The sequence below is a fragment of the Schistocerca nitens genome, chromosome 6, assembly GCF_023898315.1.
Source record: "Schistocerca nitens isolate TAMUIC-IGC-003100 chromosome 6, iqSchNite1.1, whole genome shotgun sequence".
NCBI classification, from domain to species: domain Eukaryota; kingdom Metazoa; phylum Arthropoda; class Insecta; order Orthoptera; family Acrididae; genus Schistocerca; species Schistocerca nitens.
Window position 1 is genome coordinate 468,953,506 of NC_064619.1, and position 20,404 is coordinate 468,973,909.

A 20,404-nucleotide genomic window follows, 5' to 3' on the forward strand; every position below is an offset into this window, starting at 1 on the left:
GAAATGATGTCATTTAAAAACAAGCGTTGTACGCTCTCATAGTTTGTAGAAAATTTTTTGATTCCATAGTTTTTAGAGTCACGAACTGAAATAAAATTTCGTGTAGGCAATTTGAATAGTGACAATTGAGTTTTTCCACTCATCCAACATATTCCTGGTGTTTCTGTACTGAATTTGTTGACACCGCATTTTTCCAGGGTTAGTGAGTTTGTTGTACACTATAGTGGAATCAGAATGAAATGCTTCAACTGCCAAACGTTAACCTCTGCTGCTTCTGCCTCTCCGTTCTCGTGTACTCTTGTTATCATTGTCTTTCACGAACCTCACTCATTGTAAATCTACTTAGTTCATTTGGTAATCTTCTTTTTTCAGCAGTTTGCTTATGCTGCTTGCTGACAGTCCCACTCGATTCTCTTCTCTAACTTAATCTTGTTGTTTATTTCAGTCCATTTATGCTGTTTTTCGTTGTGAAGTTAAATGTGCTTTTCACTCATTATCTGTTTCATTTCTCCGTCGTGCTTTCCGTTTCCATATTCTGAGTTTACACTTGTGAGATCTTCTGCTCCTTTACGTTTCGGCTTATTGATATTACTTAACAGACCGAAATTCTACTTAATATTGTGTTTACGACCTTAAGGAGTTCATTTCACGCAAATTTATTTGACTCTCTGTCACTTTCACTGTTCTTTTATCCACTCTATGTATACAGATGTTTGTGTCTCAACATCTCCTATGTACACCCTTTTGAGATGGAACGTTTCCGCACAACAACAGGATAACGGAACATCCGACAACGTTCTCGAACATTCTCTGGAACGTCCTAGAATCTTCTCGGACCTTATGGAATATTGTAGGACATCCCGGAACATTCTTACCAGTCTCGGCACTTTAGCACTAGATTTGCAGCTGCTACAACTGGTTGCCATACGGGGTCCATTGTCTCTCCTATCTTCAAACCCAACCCCTCCATTCGCAAACCGAAACCTTCTTCATGGATAGGGGATGGATGGCTACCTTACCACATAATCCCCATGAGGTTGTGGATTTGAGTTGCACAGTTACAAGGACACACACGGATAAATCACGCTTACATTATGTATTGATTTGATCACATCCGATCTCTCAGCTTCTTAGGCCGTCATCAGCAAAACTGAATGTCGCAACTACAAATAAAATCGCATGCGACTTACGCAGATTTTGAGCATGCAGATGCACAATGTATATGAAATAATAAAATACAGGGTGTGTTGAGGGTAAGTGCTTCTTCTTTTATGCTGACCGATACGGTTTCATAAAGAAGATGGAAAAATCATGCTTTAATGTTATGCGAAAATCTTTACATTTAACGAAAGGTGTAAATAACACAGAGTTTATTATTGTAATATAACATGTGCGTAATTGAAACATGATTAACCAGAGGTGAAAAAGAAAGTGGTGTTTATAAACTTTTCTTGAATATTACAGTTTCTAGATAACGTGAATAACTCTGTTTTTCGTTGTTGTTCAGTGTAATGATTTCTGCTTAACATAAGAGCATTAACACTTATATTGCAAATGTTCTGTATTTCATTATTTTATAAATGTTTGTATCTGTTTCAGTAATAGCTGTGAATGTGACGTATTATTATATCTGTGATTTTATTTGTGATCGCTGTTTTCTGCTGCCAGCTGACGATGATATGGTAAGTTAAAAGCCGGTTCAGAATTAAATAAGTAATGCATTGCAGAGCATCACGAAAGTATGCACAAAACGGGTTAGAACACTGTTGCAGAAATAACGAAACAAACATGCCAAATTTAAACAGACGCAAAATCCCCAAGATTGGCGACCTTTTACAAAAGCTCGAAATTTAGCGCGGACTTCAATGCGAGATGCTTATAACAGTTTCCACAGTGAAACTTTGTCTCGAAACCTGGCAGAAAATCCAAAGAGATTCTGGTCGTATGTGAATTATGTTAGTGGCAAGAAACAATCAATGCCTTCTCTGCGCGATAGCAATGGAGACTGTGCTGAAAAATCAGACTTACTAAACACAGCCTTCCGAAAAGAGGACGAAGTAAATATCAAAATTTGAATCGAGAACAGCTGCCAACATGAGTAACGTAGAAGTAAATATCCTCGGAGTAGTGAAGCAACTTAAATCACTTAATAAAAGCAAGTCTTGTGGTCCAGACTGTATACCAGTCAGGTTCCATTCGGAGTATGCTGATGCATTAGCTCCATACTTGACAATCATATACAACCGCTCGCTCGACGAAAGATCCGAACACAAAGACTGCAAAGTTGCACAGGTCACACCAATATTCAAGAAAGGTAGTAGGATGAATCCACTAAATTACAGGCCCATATCGTTAACGGCGATATGCAGCAAGATTTTGGAACATATATTGTGTTCAAACATTATGAATTACCTCGAAGAAAACTGTCTATTGACACACAGTCAACATGGGTTTAGAAAACAGCGTTCCTGTGAAACCCAACTAGCTCTTCATTCACAAGTGCTATTGACAAGGAATTTCAGATCGATTCCGTATTTCTGGATTTCCGGAAGGCTTTCGGCACTGTACCACACAAGGGGCTTGTAGTGGAATTGCGTGCTTATGGAATATCGTCTCAGTTGTGTGACTGGATTTGTATTTCCTGTCAAAGAGGTCACAGCTCGTAGTAATTGACGGAAACTCATCGGGTAAAACAGAAGTGATTTCTGGCGTTCCCCAAGGTAGTGTTATGGGCCCTTTGCTGTTCCTTATCTATATAAAGATTTGGGAGACAATCTGAGCAGCCGTCGTAGGTTCTTTGCAGACGACACTGTCGTTTATCGTCTAATAAAGTCATCAGAAGATCAAAACAAATTGCGAAACAATTTAGAAAAGATGTCTGAATGGTGCGAAAGTTGGTAGTTGACCCTAAATAACGAAAAGTGTGAGACCATCCACATGACTGCTAAAAGGAATTCGTTAAACTTCGGTTAGACGGTAAAACAGTCTAATGTAAAAGCTGTAAATTCAACTAAATACCTAGGTATTACAATTACGAACAATTTAAATTGGAAGCAACACATAGAAAATGTTGTGGGGAAGGCCAACCAAAGACTGGAAACTGCCTACACTACGCTTGTCCGTCCTCTTTTAGAATACTGCTGCGCGGTGTGGGATCCTTACCAGGTAGGACTGACGGAGTACATCGAAAAAGTTCATAGAAGGGCAGCACGTTTTGTATTATTGCGAAATATGGAAGAGAGTGTCACAGAAATGATACAGGATTTGGACTGGACATCATTAAAAGAAAGGCGTTTTTCGTTGCGACGGAATCTTCTCACGAAATTCCAATCACCAACGTTCTCCTCACAATGTGAAAATATTTTATTGACACCGACATACAGAGGGAGAAACGATCATCTCGATAAAACAAGGGAAATCAGAGCTCGTACGGAATGATATAGGTGTTCGTTCTTTCCGCGTGCTATACGAGATTGGAATGATTGGGATTGTGAAGGTGGTTCGATGAACCCTCTGCCAGGCACTTAAAAGTGATTTGCAGAGTATCCATGTAGATGTATATGTAGAACATAAGAATCTACGTACAGCACAGAACACTGCACCACACTGCTTGATGAGTAATTACCTGTACTGCAATCGTAGCGTTCTACTGGGAAAAGCGAATCCCTCCACCACAGTTTACAGAGAAAAGAGGTGAACCTGGACCTTTTTAGGGAGGGAGGGATCCGATCGCGGAGGTTCGGCTAGCCATTTGGCGTCTCCTGAGCGAGAGCTGCCCACTGCCGCGAGTTTAACATCTCGTAGAACTGCGAGCGAACTGCCGTTAGGCTGGATTAGCCATGTTTAAAAAGTTGAGCACTCCGGCGAGAGCCCTCTGAACAAGACCCCGTCGAGCACCTCTCCTCTCCAACTGGGCTGCCTTCCCCTCCCCTCCCCCCCCCCCTGCGACCTCTCGCAGCCAACTTGGGAACGGTGGCGGCTGTCGAGTGATAGCCCCCCCCCCCCTCCTCCCACCAAAATCCAGCCGGCTGCATTAACTGAGGCAGTACGGCCTCCGAGGAAGCGGACCGGCCTTAATAATTCACGGCTGCAAATCGAACAGATATAAGGGGGGAGCCCGCCCCCGCCCCTCCGCTGCTGGCGAGCTCCCAGGGGACGCCGGCACAGACAGCTTACGTCCGACGGCCTTTTCTGTTTTGCTCCCCCGAAGACGACACGCAGTTCCATTTTATGGCACTGTCGGAGGCTTCTCGAGACGGTAGTGCCTTTGGAGCCGGATGTCGAATATTATATTCGGCGTACCTCAGTGACTTAAGTTTCTTGCCTGTGCTGCGGTTCAATAGCCGTCGGTCGAGAGCTGCGCTGTCAGAATATACAACATTTTACCTATAACCTTCGTTTACAGGAATCGCAGGTCACGGCTCTGGAGAATTCCTTCCGAGCTCCATTTCCATAGACGGAGCAAAAAAGTGCAACAGACAACACATTTCCTTCAGTGGCAGCTGTTTCCTGCACCGACGTACGAGAACAAGTTATGGTCCTCGTTACAGTATGTCGCGTTGCAATGCGTTTGGAACAGTTTTTGAAGAGAAGCATGCGGCCTCAAGTTCCTATGCCTCCAGTTTCGACCTATTAAAATACGTAGCTTTCTTCAATTCGAATGTTAGTATAAACACCGCAGTTTTCTCTAGATGTGTGATACGCCCTCGCCATCTGCCGACATACTCACTGAATTGGGCAACCAATTTTAGGAGCTCTTACGGTTTAATGAGAAGTCTAAACACTGATGCAATGTGTCATTTTTCGCATTCGCTTATGATTACGAGATGTGAAAGAAGTAACTTAACCAGATACTGAATCTGAAATCTTCATTGATATCATCTTCTACCAAAACGTGAATACCATTTCACTTTCACAACTCCTGATTATTCAGACCTTAAGATAATTTTTAAGAGATAGACATTACTAATCATTTGTGACCATTAGTAGCTAAGATTGTTAGAAGACATATGTTTAACTGGGTTAATTGGGTAACATCCACATTTTATTTTCACACCGTGAGTGTCCTTAACAAGTTAACGTAACTGTGCTATTGCAGTTTCTGCAACTCACCATTTGCTATGTTTGGAGTCAATCACTTAAAGCTTAGAAATGACCACATTGAAACAATACGAGACAACACAATGGTCATTATGAGACAGTGACAACAATATTGACTATCCGCTGCTTTGGTCTGCTCGTTTTACATTCAACATACTGTAAATATTCTGATGCGTCTCACCTACCGTTTTATCACAGTGTAATGGCACAGGAACTCGAAACAGCGGACGGAAGAAATGTAGTATCTCTGACAATATGGCTACGCCATCTTGTAGTGTATTCAAGCTGTCAGTTTTCTTGAACATTAGATGTATTATTTAACGAAAATTCGTTCCAGGGCAACTGAAATTTTCGTTTTCTGATTTGTATTGATTTAAGACACCAGGGACATACCTGTCGTTTATGTGTTTCTCTTAGTCCTACTTATCGCTCTCTGAAGATCAACAAATTTCGATATACTGTCTTATCAGCGACTACAGAGGGTGTTGCAGGGGCAATGGTAGATATTCAAGGATATGACAGGAACGATCATTCCAAGTAAAGAAAAGTAGTAACATGGGCTCTAAAACACATACATCAAGAGCTATGGGCACATATTCAGTAGAAGCAGAGATGAGCCAGAACTCATGTTTCTTAAGGTATGCACATTAGAGTACGTGTGTACTAGAATTTCTTGCTTCGAATGCTCGTTCCCGTCATGTCACTGAATACTGCCGATTCCTCTTGGGACTCACTGTATAACAAAGAATGGTATACCTTAAAACTTTTTTGTAATCTACAGCATGTAAAAATTTCTTTTTATTAAATAGAACATATATCTATATTGCTTGGAAAAAAAACGTGAGCATGAAGTGTTTGCGCTGTTGTAGTTAAGTTAGCTTTATTGTGCTACGCAGCTGTTCTTACAAATGATTCTTAAAATTGGAGGGGGTGAAGGGGGGATGGGGGAATGCAGTGTCGTGAGGACAGTTGAGCCCTTTCCATGAAGAGAACACGACAACAGCAGAAGGAGACAGAACAGTTTCGGCACTGAACTCTGAACTGCACAGTGCTAGAGGGAAACTAGATATATCAAGTGGTCGGACGTCATAAAAAAAAACATGGAAATGATATCGCAAAATAGGGGCTACAGATAGAGAACAGTATCTGATAGTTTTTCGATATGAAAGAATAATAGTGTCACGCTCTTTCAATTACGTTTGAAAGAGTCTGCTATTATTTTGGGGCGCTATGTATGATTCTACTTGAAGAGCTGAGTGAGTTGTATCAACTTGGAGTTGGTTTCTGTTTAGAGAATTTCTATTCGGTCCCAAAAGCTGAGTCAGTTGAATCAATATTGAGTTCAATCAGTTGCTTTTGTCACTTAGAGGGTCAACAATGGGGTTGGTTCCTGTTGGCGCATTTGACAAATGCGGTTTTAAGAGTCATAACCTTCACCTCGATCGGAAACGGATGAGAAAACCTGTTGGTTTCTTTGCAGAATCATACAGCAAGGAAACTGTCATTCATGGCGTTCACTGATAAAGTCAGACTGTCGCTATTAAAAAACGTAAGTCAATGTGAAAATTCCAAGTCTTAAGTATCTGAAGACAAAACAGTTTGAAATATACATATTGCACCAAAATTTTAAACAATTAAGAAATAAAATCTATGAAATTCTAATTTTTTTAATGAAATGCAACCTGCAAACCGTATATGTATGATACGTATTTATAAACATCATTTGGTTGGTGAAATAGGAAGACGAATATGAATGGATTTAGCTAGAATACAAGTATGAAAAAGGAAGGGGTCGCTCACATTAAGAAGGGAAGCAAATGTAAAAGTTTTTATATCCCTAGTTTTTCCAGTGATTAGCATTTTGAAGCTAGTGTTACACACGTAGAGTGTCGCGGTAAGTAGACAACAGTAGTAACATTGAACTGTGTTCACTGTGCTCACCGCTGAATGAATCATCCTTCATATGGGTCTTCTACAGTGGCGGGTGATCCTCATGAGAGAAACGACAGACATTCACTACTGGAACCCTATGGCACTAATACAGCATTAAATACTAGAAATATAAAATATCAATACTCCAGTCTTGCTCTTGAAGGCGTTTGAATTTTATTTTCCACTGGCTGAAGTGAGTGGTGAAAGACAACGGTGTGTTCCATCAACCGCTACTGCTCTGCTGTCGTTTCAAAGTTTTGCGAGGGTAAATCTCGTGTGGGTAGTGGGAGGCGGAGCCCATGACGTCACTAATGCATAATGGCCACTAGACCCTAACATAGGGACAGGTGGAGAGAGGAGGTGTCGAAAGGGTGAGCGGCTGCACAGGGACTCCGCGCATTCTCAGTCACAGCAGAGAGGCAAGGAGGAAGAAACCCTGCAGTAACTTGCTAATGTGTTCGCAACACGATCTCAGTGAGAGGACAGATGCCGCTGTTCTGTAATGCACGATGTTACTTCCATCCTTTCAGCTATATGTAGTATTCTCTTTCAGTACAGAGTTCAAAAGACCGCTCGTCCAGATACCAAATATGCAGTGTTAGCTCAGTGTTTGGCTGTTGCTACTCTGACGCTTGTTCTTGAGTCCTTCATGACCAAGTAAGCGAGCACAAAACACGAGATGGTGCGAGCACACCCTAACTGGTTAGGCTGCCCGCACGAGAACTGGAGACCGAGCATAGATGCCGTGACCGAATACGTAGCATGTAACTTCAAACACATTACATATGTCATTATGCGTGTGAGACTGCAGCCAGTACGGGCTTCTCATTTGTGGTGTGTCTCTCTCTGTAATCATGCAGCGTGAGGAAGCCAGTGCAATGTTTACACATTGAAGAAACTGGAAGGTCTAAAAAGCCAAGTATGGAGTACATTTCTGTTGGTTGTAGGCGAAAACAGTGCGTCTACTGGGTACATATCGTACATAAACTGCTTCACATTATTGTGTTTCCAGTCGGGAAGCGCTCATTTAAATAAACACGGTTGCATGAAACCTCACAAAGATGCAGTTTCTTCAGGGAAACCGACAGTAATCAAAAATAGTATTACAGCAAAGTGTGTTGCAATGTGTGATAAAGATATGAGACCTTTTAATGCTGTTTCCGGTGAAGGTTTCAGAGAACTAGGCCAAGAATTAATACATCTAGGTGCGCATTATGGAGAAGTTAACGTGGCAGATGTCATGCCACATCCCTCTACTATAAGCAGACATGCCAGAGGACAAGTTGATGCAATACGAAACTGCATGACGCCTTCTGTTATTGCGGAAGTTATTAATAAGATATGTGCATAATGAGCTGCACTATTTGACGCTTACAACACATTACATTAACACAGATTGGTCTCATGTGAACAGTGTTTTATCTACAACAAAATTCCCGGACGTTAAGAAGACCGGAGTAAATATAATGAAAGAAATTGAAGAGAGGATGGCTGATTGGGACATTTCGCCGGATATGTTGCACAGTTTTGTTTTTGTCTCCGACCAGGGCGCCAATGTAATAAAGACTTTGGAAAATCACGAAAGGATTCCTTGTGCTGCTCATTGTGTAAACACAGCACTTAGCCATACGTTTGATGAAGATAACTTATTGTTAAATCATGCCCGAACATCGCATCAACAATAAATACTGCAAAATACATTGTAAGGTACATTAAGAAAAGTGGCCTCCGCTCGTCTTTGAAATCATCGTTGAAACAAGAGGTCTGTACACGCTGTAACAGCTTGAACACTATGCTGGAATCCTTACACACTCAGTATAACCAAGTTGCTGCTTTGCTGACGGTAAAGGACTCCGCTTACAGATTGCGATGATATGATAAATGAGCTTGCAGGAAAAATTGCGCATTTTCTGAGACCATCTAAAGAGGCCACAGATGAATTAGAAGGCGAAAAAGAACCAACAATCCAGTTAGTTATTCTTTGGTTTCACAAACTGCAACAAATTTGCAATGTCAGTGACACTGACTGTCAGGTGAGTAATTACTGCAGTTAAAAGCACTGTTTCATTATGATATGCGATAGACTTATAATTAACTAGCGTAATTTATGTGTACTAACAGATATGTATTTTTTAACAGGAGGTACAAAGGATTAAAAATCGAGCCTTGACTTTCGTTTGTGAGAAGATTGTGATCACTTCCAGACATAAAATTGCTACGTTTCATTGGCCGTCTTTCATGACCTTAATGTGCTTGAAATAAATGAAAAGCAGGAAATTCTTAGCAATGTGCGACAAATGTGTGCTACGTACGCAAGTACAACATGCAATCATTAACATAATCGTTTTTGCATAGTTAGTGGATAGTGTATTATAAGGAAACGGTAATGTTATAATTCGTATAATATTTCATTAACGTAAAACACATCGTTTTTACGGGAACGTTTCGATGATTTACACATCAGTTCTCTATTACTTGTCTCTTTTGTTTATTATCATAGACCCTTCAAGTACTGTGTCATCACCACCGAGAAAGAGAGATCGTTTCAAGGATGGAGGAACAACAGAACATCCGCAGCAGATGACGTAGATCTCTACATTTTAATGCACCTCAGATATGATGATGACATCTTAAAGTGGTGGAGCAGACATGAAACAGATCTGCCAGGCCTGTCTGCAGTTGCAAGAGGTATTTTATGAATCCCAGCAACAAGCGCACCTAGTGAAAGATGCTTTAGTAAAGCCGTCCTGTTACTAACAAATCGCCACAGCCAATTAAATCCGGAACGCGTTAGTGATTTACCGCTGATCAACAATAACTATTTTTGTTTTTGTTGCAAACAAGTGAAAAGTATGACAAGTTACGTCTGCCAATGTTTAATGTTCTTTGTATGCTTTCTTTATGAAGATGGTTGTCTTCTAGGTTACAGGGACAGGAAAAATATATTTTCTGTTTGGAAATGAGACTCCTCTTCCAACCGCGATTGTATTGAAATATCATTTTACTTTCCAAGTGCTTTATGAATTCAGCTGTGTCACGTACCAGTTCTTGGAAACTTTACTTTTGTATTAAAAGAGAGAGAGAGAGATCGAGATAAATATATTGTGTGTTTGTGTGTGTGTATGAGAGAGAGAGAGAGAGGCTTTGGATTCGTACAGTACAGTGCAGCGAGCTGCGGCGAGGCGAGGTGAGACGTCAGCGGTGACCGGTCATGCTCGGTTATCCGCGTGTCCGGAATCCGGACAACAGACATGGGGCGAGTACGTGACCGAGCCGAGTCGCGTGGGGCCGGACACGAGCGGCTCGTTCCACCCGTCAACAGGCGAGCTGTGACCTGTCAAACACGTTGCAGCACTCTAGTTTGTTCATCATTTGGTAGAACATAAAACTTTTCCCTCACTGATCTAACACAATGCGTGAAAATCTATATAACCCTCGCAGAAAAGAACTGATAGCACAGTGGAAGTGTGTTTGCTAGTGTATAAAATAAAGGTACACTATGGAAGGATCTTTTACGAAAGAGTTATGGGGAAGGGATCACCAGCTCATCTGACAGCGATTTTCCAGGAACGTTGTCGATCTGAGATCAGGAGTTTGCTGAGGATATATATGGAGAATGGGATTCAGAGGTTATTATTGGTAATCAGTAGTTCTGCATTCAGACTGACTGGGTCGCAAAGCGAAAAGTCAGACATCAGGGCTGGCGTGGCCGTGCGGTTCTAGGCGCTTCAGTCTGGAACCGCGTGACCGCTACGGTCGCAGGTTCGAATCCTGCCTCGGGCATGGATGTGTGTGAAGTTCTTAGGTTAGTTAGGTTTAAGTAATTCTAAGTTCTAGGGGACTGATGACCATAGATGTTAAGTCCCATAGTGCTCAGAGCCATTTGAACCATTTCAGACATCAGGCAAAGAATGACTTTATGTAATTCTTCAGGCTTTCCCGGCGAGATCTTGACATGTGGAAGAATCGGGTCTACAGCCGGATGTTTGTGTCGCACCTGAAGAAGGCAACGAGTTACGTGGCCTAAGTATTGTGCCAGAGCGACACAAACATCCGGCAGTAGACCCGATTCTTCCACATGTCAATGACTTTATTGCTATATGATGCGCTTCGGAATTTATCCATCATCAGGTAGTTATCTAAAATCAAACACAAAAATATTTTATAAAACACAGTAATGGATAAATATAGAACTCCACTTGACTGAAATCATCAGACACAAATTGTACTGCACATACACAGGAGCTATTGCTACACACAAGTACGGATTTTCAATTTGTATGGGAAAGAAACATTCGCTTACTACGACACAGCTCTGCACAGTACGGAACAAGAAGATATTTTTGCCATTAGGAGGCATTGCAAGATCCATAGTGGCGCTAGTGCGCATCAAGTAATCTACATTTATTATACCATGTGTCTGATGGCTGTGAACCCACTTTCAATATTAGACGTAAAAGAAATATTTTCTTTGTACAGACGGTAGTGATGAAATTACAGTGATAAAAGGCTACACAAAACATTTGTTTAAATTCGGGAATGCCGCGTAGCGCTACACCTCGTCAAAATCTAGAATCACAACGGCTGTGCGATAAAACACGAGACGTAAAATCAAAATACAAAATAATAGTAATACCAAGAAAAGCCTCCTCAAAGTTGAATACAGCAGTAAAATAGGTGAGCATGTATACAATATCTTCGTTCAGGCTGGGACAAAATGTATGTCAAACTCGAATCCGGCACCACAAAGTACTCAACATGCGCCACTGTGCTTACGTCGAAGCGAACAACCGTTTCCTGCTAATGAGTACAACCAGTCGATCATTACACGTCATATGTATAAGAAAAGTAGGAAATGTTACTTAGAGCAATGCATCGTCAAACGTTAAAATGGTGGCGTTTTGTGTCGCTTTACAAATAGTATAAACTCAAAGTATGAAATACACAGCGTAATGGTACATCTCAAACTATAAAATATAAAATGCAGATGGTAGACGCTAGGGGGTGGCAGAGGTAGAGGAGGAAGGAGGGGAAAGGGGAGATGCATTACATAAAAATTAAACTGTAACAGAAGCGTTTATCAGGATCAGACATTGCTACTACACAGTACCGGAAGTGCAAAGCCGCGCTCATAACTAATTCTGTAATACCTGTATATCGAAAAGCCGTTTCCTATGAGAGCGGATCTTTTCTTTCAAGAGTCCATGTTAGTTAGCATTACAACGTTTATAAATCTCAATTGCTTCCAAAATATCTAAATCTAAGCCTTTGGGCTCTATGAGAAAAATCGTTAGAGATTTTTCAATTGCAACTAAACTATGCTTCTTCTTACTGAGATGACAAATCATGGCAGTAGTGTTTTTATTACAGTGTTCTCTGAATGTGTTTAAAAAGTCACACCCCGTCTGCCCAATGTAAAAATCATCACGGGATCCACAAGTGTTTTTATAGACTTCAGACTATGTTAATTTATTCTGCTTATTGTCAATAGATGTACGCAAAACTGTCATAGTATTACGTGTCTGGGAGCCAATTTGTATATTGTCTTTTTTAAATACATTGATAATTCGTTCATAGAAATGTCCTGTACTGTACGTAGATGCATATTTAAGTGGATTCTCGGGGGGGATCGGAAATAATTTTTTTTTCCTCTATTGAACACCGAGTTACAAATGTTCCGCAGCTGTGCACTTCAGGTACTGTGTGGTACCAGTGTCTGATTCTGATAATCGCTTCTGTTTCCGTTTAATTTTTATGTAATGCATCTGCCCTCATCGCCTCCCCTTCCCCCTCTAGTTCCCCCCTCCCTAGTTTCTACTGTTTGTATTTTATATTTCGTGATTTGAGATATATGATTACATTATGTATTTCATACTTTGAGTTTAAATCTTTTGCAAAGCGTCACAAGATGCTACGATTTTTACGTTTGAAGGTGATGGCGCCAAGCAATATTTCTTATTTTTATATGTACATTACATGTAATATCCAATGACCGATTTTTTTACACTAAAATACTTCCTATGTTTTAATAAAGACTGGTGGTATTCGTTCGCAGAAAATGGTTCTTTGATATCTGTAAGCGCAGTGGAATATGTTGGATACTTTCTGGTACCGGATTTGGGTTTGATAGACTTTCTGTCCTAGTTTCAACGAAGATATTGTATTCCCTATGCCCTGTTTTATTGCCTGTGTTTAACTTCGAGGCATATATTTCTATTGCTATTTTATATTTCAGTCTTATGTCTCTTGTCATATCGCACAATTGTTATGACTGTAGGTTTTGACGTTATGTGACGCCACGTAACATTCCCGAAGTTAAACAACTATTTTCTCTAACCGTCTATCACTGTAACCTCGTCATTACTATATGTATACAGAAACTGTACCTTTTACGTCTATTACGATAAGTTGGCTCACAGCCATCACACACACGGTATAATAGATGTAAATTAGTTGATGCGCCCTGGCGCCACTGTACATTTTGTAATGCCACCTGGTGGTCTGCCCCACCTGGTGGTCCACATTTTTTATAAACTGTACAGTATTGGTCCACATGACACTACAATGTCTCTCGATCAAATATTATCTAAACGTGTTACCCTGGACACTTTGCCATCCAAGTTCTCAAATGTGGAGACGTTGGAACCTAACCTGGAGACGGCCCAAAGCTTCATTCTGGATGTGCAGGCCAATGATAAAGAAGGTTTCAGTAGGTTCTCCGATTTTGGGTGCCACGCAGACAAATAGACAAATCTTTCTGATCCACCACAAATGTTTTCAGGTGCCCTATCTGCTGACACTAAGAAACGTGATTCAATGGAAACTAAGGAAATAGCCTCTTTTCCCCAGGTTCCTTGCAATTCTTCAGTGTTATTTGCGCCAAATTGGTCGACTGAATCACAGGATAGGCTATGATAGGAAATCCGCTATTCCCTGAAAGTGTTGCAGGAAATCGTTCTCCAGAAAAACATCAAAATCCTGTTCCCTTCTTCTGATCGCCCCAATATCGAGTCTATACAATCCATGTATAATGTCCGAATGGACACATGTGGTCCTAATGGACTAATGCGTTCAGTCCCTAAATGATTAATATGACAATATGGCGACTTTAATGTCTACTTGTCATCAGGTATTCAAAATGCTACATTCAGCTGGGTGCCCATGTCTATTAAAATCAATAGGAGTTTTTCACGAATTTTGCCTTCCACAATCACGTTTATCGTCTCTATTAACTTGTGAAAATTAATACATTGCCTTATATAGCGGGTTGACAACCGGGCGCAGATTTCAAGTTGCAGGCTGAGAGAAGGACCGAACAGCGATGACTACTACTTAGTGTTTCTCCTTCTCTTAATAGATGGCAGGACAGTTATAGACCATTGGAAAGCTGAGATATAGATCTATTTAGTGGTGCATAACACACTCAATTTCCTTCCATATCTTGCGAGATAAAAGCAATCGTTTTCACGTTTTTGGGTTTATCCTCTCCAGTCCCATCAAGAAAACACCCTCTAGAAATTGAGTAGTGTGCACAGCAACGAAGAATAAAAGTTATACACGTTGTGAGCATGAGAAATATCTAGTGGCCTTGCACATGCCTGTAATTTTTCTGGCATACCGCACTAGCAAAAACTTCTAAAACAGTATTATCTTCACTCTTCATCACTTCAATAAATAGTAGTGGCAGATTTGTAAAGAATTCCTGTAAAAATTATATGTTGTTGTTGTTGTTGTTGTGGTCTTCAGTCCTGAGACTGGTTTGATGCAGCTCTCCATCCTACTCTATCCTGTGCAAGCTTCTTCATCTCCCAGTAACTACAGCAACCTACATTCTTCTGAATCTGCTTAGTGTATTCATCTCTTGGTCTCCCTCTACGATTTTTACCCTCCATGCTGCCCTCCAATACTAAATTGGTGATCCCTTGATGTCTCAGAACATGTCCTACGAACCGATACCTTCTTCTAGTCAAGTTGTGCCACCATTTTCTCTTCTCCCCAATCCTATTCAATACCTCCTCATTAGATATGTGATCTACCCATCTAATCTTCAGCATTCTTCTGTAGCACCACATTTCGAAAGCTTCTATTCTCTTCGTGTCCAAGCTATTTATCGTCCATGTTTCACTTCCATACGTGGCTACACTCCATACAAATACTTTCAGAAACGACTTCCTGACACTTAAATCTATACTCGATGTTAACAAATTTCTCTTCTTCAGAAACGCTTTCCTTGCCATTGCCAGTCTACATTTTATATCCTCTCTACTTCGACCATCATCAGTAATTTTGCTCCCCAAATAGCAAAACTCTTTTACTACTTTAAGTGCCTCATTTCCTAATCTAATTTCCTCAGCATCACCCGACTTAATTCGACTACATTCCATGATCCTCGTTTTGCTTTTGTTGATGTTCATCCTATATCCTACTTTCAAGACACTATCCATTCCGTTCAACTGCTCTTCCAAGTCCTTTGCTGTCTCTGACAGAATTAGAATGTCATCGGCAAACCTCAAAGTATTTATTTCTTCTCCATGGATTTTAATACCTACTCCGAATTTTTCTTTTGTTTCCTTCACTGCTTGCTCAATATACAGATTGAATAACATCGGGGAGAGGCTACAACCCTGTCTCACTCCCTTCCCAACCACTGCTTCCCTTTCGTGTCCCTCGACTCTTCTAACTGCCATCTGGTTTCTGTACAAACTGTAAATAGCCTTTCGCACCCTGTATTTTACCCCTGCCACCATTATAATTTGAAAGAGAGTATTCCAGTCACCATTGTCAAAAGCTTTCTCTATGTCTGCAAATGCCAGAAACGTAGGTTTGCCTTTCCTTAATCTAGCTTCTAAGATAAGTCGTAGGGTCAGTATTGCCTCACGTGATCCAGTATTTCTACGGAATCCAAACTGATCTTCCCCAAGGTCGGCTTCTACTAGTTTTTCCATTCGTCTGTAAAGAATTCGCGTTAGTATTTTGCAGCTGTGACTTATTAAACTGATAGTTCGGTAATTTTCACATCTGTCAACACCTGCTTTCTTTGGGATTGGAATTATTACATTCTTCTTGAAGTCTGAGGGAATTTCGCCTGTGTCATACATCTTGTTCACCAGATGGTACAGTTTTGTCAGGACTGGCTCTCCCAAGGCCGTCAGTACTTCTAATGGAATGTTGTCTACTCCCGGGTGCTTGTTTCGACTCAGGTCTTTCAGTGCTCTGTCAAATTCTTCACGCAGTATCATATCTCCCATTTCATCTTCATCTACATCCTCCTCCATTTCCATATTATTGTCCTCAAGTAAATCGCCCTTGTATAGACCCTCTATATGCTCCTTCCACCTTTCTGCTTTCCCTTCTTTGCTTAGAACTGGGTTTCCATCTGAGCTCTTGATATTCATACAAGTGGTTCTCTTTTCTCCAAAGGTCTCTTTAATTTTCCTGTAGGCAGTATCTACCTTATCCCTGGTGAGACAAGCCTCTACATCCTTACATTTATCCTCTAGCCATCCCTGCTTAGCCATTTTGCACTTCCTGTCGATCTCATATTTGAGACGTTTGTATTCCTTTTTGCCTGCTTCATTTACTGCACTTTTATATTTTCTCCTTTCATCAATTAAGTTTAATATTTCTTCTGTTACCCAAGGATTTCTAGCAGCCCTCGTCTTTTTACCTACTTTATCCTCTGCTGCCTTCACTACTTCATCCCTCAAAGCTACCCATTCTTCTTCTACTGTATTTCTTTCCCCCATTCCTGTCAATTGTTCCCTTATGCTCTCCTTGAAGCTCTGTACAACCTCTGGTTCATTCAGTTTATCCAGGTCCCATCTCCTTATATTCCCACCTTTTTGCAGTTTCTTCAGTTTTAATCTACAGTTCATAACCGATAGATTGTGGTCAGAGTCCACATCTGCCCTTGGAAATGTCTTATAATTTAAAACCTGGTTCCTAAATCTCTGTCTTACCATTATATAATCTATCTGAAACCTGTCAGTATCTCCAGGCTTCTTCCATGTATACAATCTTCTTTTATGATTTTTGAACCAAGTGTTAGCTATGATTAAGTTGTGCTGTGTGCAAAATTATACCAGGTGGCTTCCTCTTTCATTTCTTCCCCCAATCCATATTCACCTACTACGTTTCCTTCTCTCCCTTTTCCTACTACCGAATTCCAGTCACCCTTGACTATTAAATTTTCGTCTCCTTTCACTATCTGAATAATTTCTTTTATTTCATCATACATTTCTTCAATTTCTTCGTCATCTGCAGAGCTAGTTGGCATATAAACTTGTCCTACTGTGGTAGGCGTGGGCTTCGTGTCTATCTTGGCCACAATAATGCGTTCACTATGCTGTTTGTGAACCTCACATTTGTCTGGCCTCTCAGCAGATACCCCTCCGTTATGGTTGCACCTACGGTACGGCTATCTGTATCGCTGAGGCACGCAAGCCTCCCCAATAACGGAAAGGTCCATGGTTCATGGGGGGGAAAATTATATAACTTTGAGAAAAGTGTGTAAGACAAAAATGCTGATTTCCGTAAATTTAAATAGTAAATATAGTGTCGACTATGGGGAAAAAGTTAGTAAGTCAATGGGTTAATGTAGTTAACTGACTTTACTGCGATCTGGCACAATGACAACTGCCTCCTGTTCTGTTTAGCTGACTAGACATTCCCCTGCAACTAAAATTTGAAATCCTTCCCGCTTCTTGTCGAAATTAGCACTTACATGGTCAGTCTCATACAGTAGGAGCAACAAACAGTGTGAGACTTACCAGTAGTGTGCCCTGAGTGTTCCCAGCGCTCACACTTTAATTTGCATCTCTTCTATGCAGGGGAGATGACTCAAACGGATTAGCTTCCTTCCGCAACAGGGCGAGGTGTGTGGCCTGTTGTAATGATGGTGTGTGATAGTTAACATCCCCTGCAATCTGGGGATTAATTCCTTTGTACAATATGTTTACTGCTCACTCCCATGCCTTCTCGAGTAGGACATAATTCCTTGCTTTCTCAAAACCCAGAGTGTAGGTATATCATGAAACCATGCAGACATAGTTGGCATAAGCTTCCGAATCTTCTCGTGGCCTCTATTGAAGAATGTACGCTCTTTTACTAAAATAGCTCACACAGTTTTTATCTAAGTACCGGTCTGTTAATCTTTTACCCATCACCTTGGATCTGCGAGCATCTTCCAACGTCTCCTGTAACTCAACATATCTTAGAGCATCTCCTGACGACTTCAAATATGAAATATATAACTGAAAGGCATCAAGCCATAAATATATCCAGCCAACATCGCAAACATTCTGTAAAAGGTGGCTAAATGCTCAAAGAGTCTCCACCAACAAAAAGGATCAAGTAACGGTAGAAAAACTACTTACCATATAAGGTTGTAGCACTTCCCGATTGGATGATGGCTCTTACTTTACCCTTAGTTATTCCATTAAAACAAAGTTTTTAAGAACGAGGGCAACTATCTGATCCAGCAACGGCTTTGAAAAGTTTTTATCATAATTAGTCAAGTCAGCCGGCCGCGGTGGCCGAGTGGTTGAGGCACTTCAGTCTGGAACCGCGCGACCGCTACAGTCGCAGGTTCGAATCCTGCCTCGCGCATTAATGTGTGTGATGTCCTTAGGTTAGTTAGGTTTAAGTAGTTCTAAGTTCTAGGGACTGATGACCTCAGAAGTTAAGTCTCATAGTTCTCAGAGCCATTTGAGCCATTAGTCAAGTCACTAACTAAAGAAAAACAGGCCATTTGCATGTTTATAACTCTACAGAATGAGTTTGAATAGTTAGTGAGGAAGCTCGAGTAAAGTGGTACATATGTAAAAAAACAGCAATAAAGTCCCAAATGAGTGTAAAGGTAAAATGATCACTGTTGACAAGGAAGGCAGGATGTTGATGCTGTGGGGTCTCAGCAGACATAATGAATAATTAAACTACGTTTTAAGAGGTCTGTCTACAGTCTGGAAGTAACAAAGCTGCATTACAACAAATAAAATCATGTGTCGATAGGAAACACAATAAAAAATAGGATGGATCTTAGCGCAAAAGCGAAACTGAAAAAATACAGTGATTCGCTGGGACGCTCTATGGACTACACTATGGCCCATACAGCATTTCACATACAAAGAAACAAAGAGCTACAACATATCCTAAATATTTGGCTGTAACATGTTGCTATGGCCCCAGAAAAGGACTTCGGACCCTCAAGGCTGGTAAGGAGCAGCGAGCTGGGACTGCAGAGCAGTTACATGATTCTACCCTGACAGAAGCCTGCGTGAAAGGTAGATCTGTGCTGCTAGCAGGCGGATGACTGACGCAGTTGACTGGCAGCGGGGCCCCAGGCGACAACCTGTGGTAGGGGGGCGGCGCGACCAGCCGGAAAGGCCATGGTGGAGGCACAGGCCCACTGTCTTCGTAGTCGGGTTGCCGAACAGGCCGTGTTCACGCCATGTGCACGTGGCGGCTGTGTGACTCCAGACAGGGCTGCCTGGCAGGTCGTGGCAGTGCTACAGACTGCGCTTCGTCCCATCGAACACAGTGGAAAGTCCTAACACAGTGCTCTTCTGTCCACTGGAGCCACAACAGATCCCCACTCACGCATGAGTCAAAGTTCCGAATGCCCCCGCTAGCACTGACATCTGATGGCAAGCATTGCCATGAAAAATAGCGCCCTCCCTTATGGACTGAACAGTGGACAATCCACAGTCTAACACCAGATTATGCCGGTGCCAGTGTGATTATTGGCCTCCGAAATGTATAGAAATAAAATAGGGGGCTCAGAATACAACTGGGCCTGCCCTAGAGATGCTAGCCGTTCCGTTGGTCATGGTGATCGGTTCAGTGACAGAAACAAGTTCGGAAAGTCATTAGGGGAAAGGAGGGAGGAAAAAGACGTCTTGCCAAGTCACAAGCCATGATCATAGAGAGCGATGTGTCTTCGCCAACAGTTCTGGGTGTGTGTTGTGGCCAGCGCGCTATTCTCTTCCCACTTATCCCATTAGTCGCACAGATGTGGCACAGGGAAAACTAACTTTCAGTAGATTAGCCAACAGACAGCTTTTATGCTGAAGCGCTCGTTCGATCCGGCATAGAGGGTATGACAGTTAACATCGAAGTATTGGCGGAGAAAAACTAAGTGTGAAAAATTTTTTAAGTAACAGTACAATAATCCGAGTACCCTCTAGACCGGCAGTAGCTTGCACGTACTCTGTATTTCAGAAAAATATGCATTAGTTTTGTTTCTACAACAACCGAAGGCAGTCAGTGTAAACTCTATAATTTTTGGTACAAGTTGAAGGGTTTCGCCTCATGAAACATTTTATATTGCCTGTTGTAATTATCAAAGCATATTAAACTGCAGGTTTTGAGATTT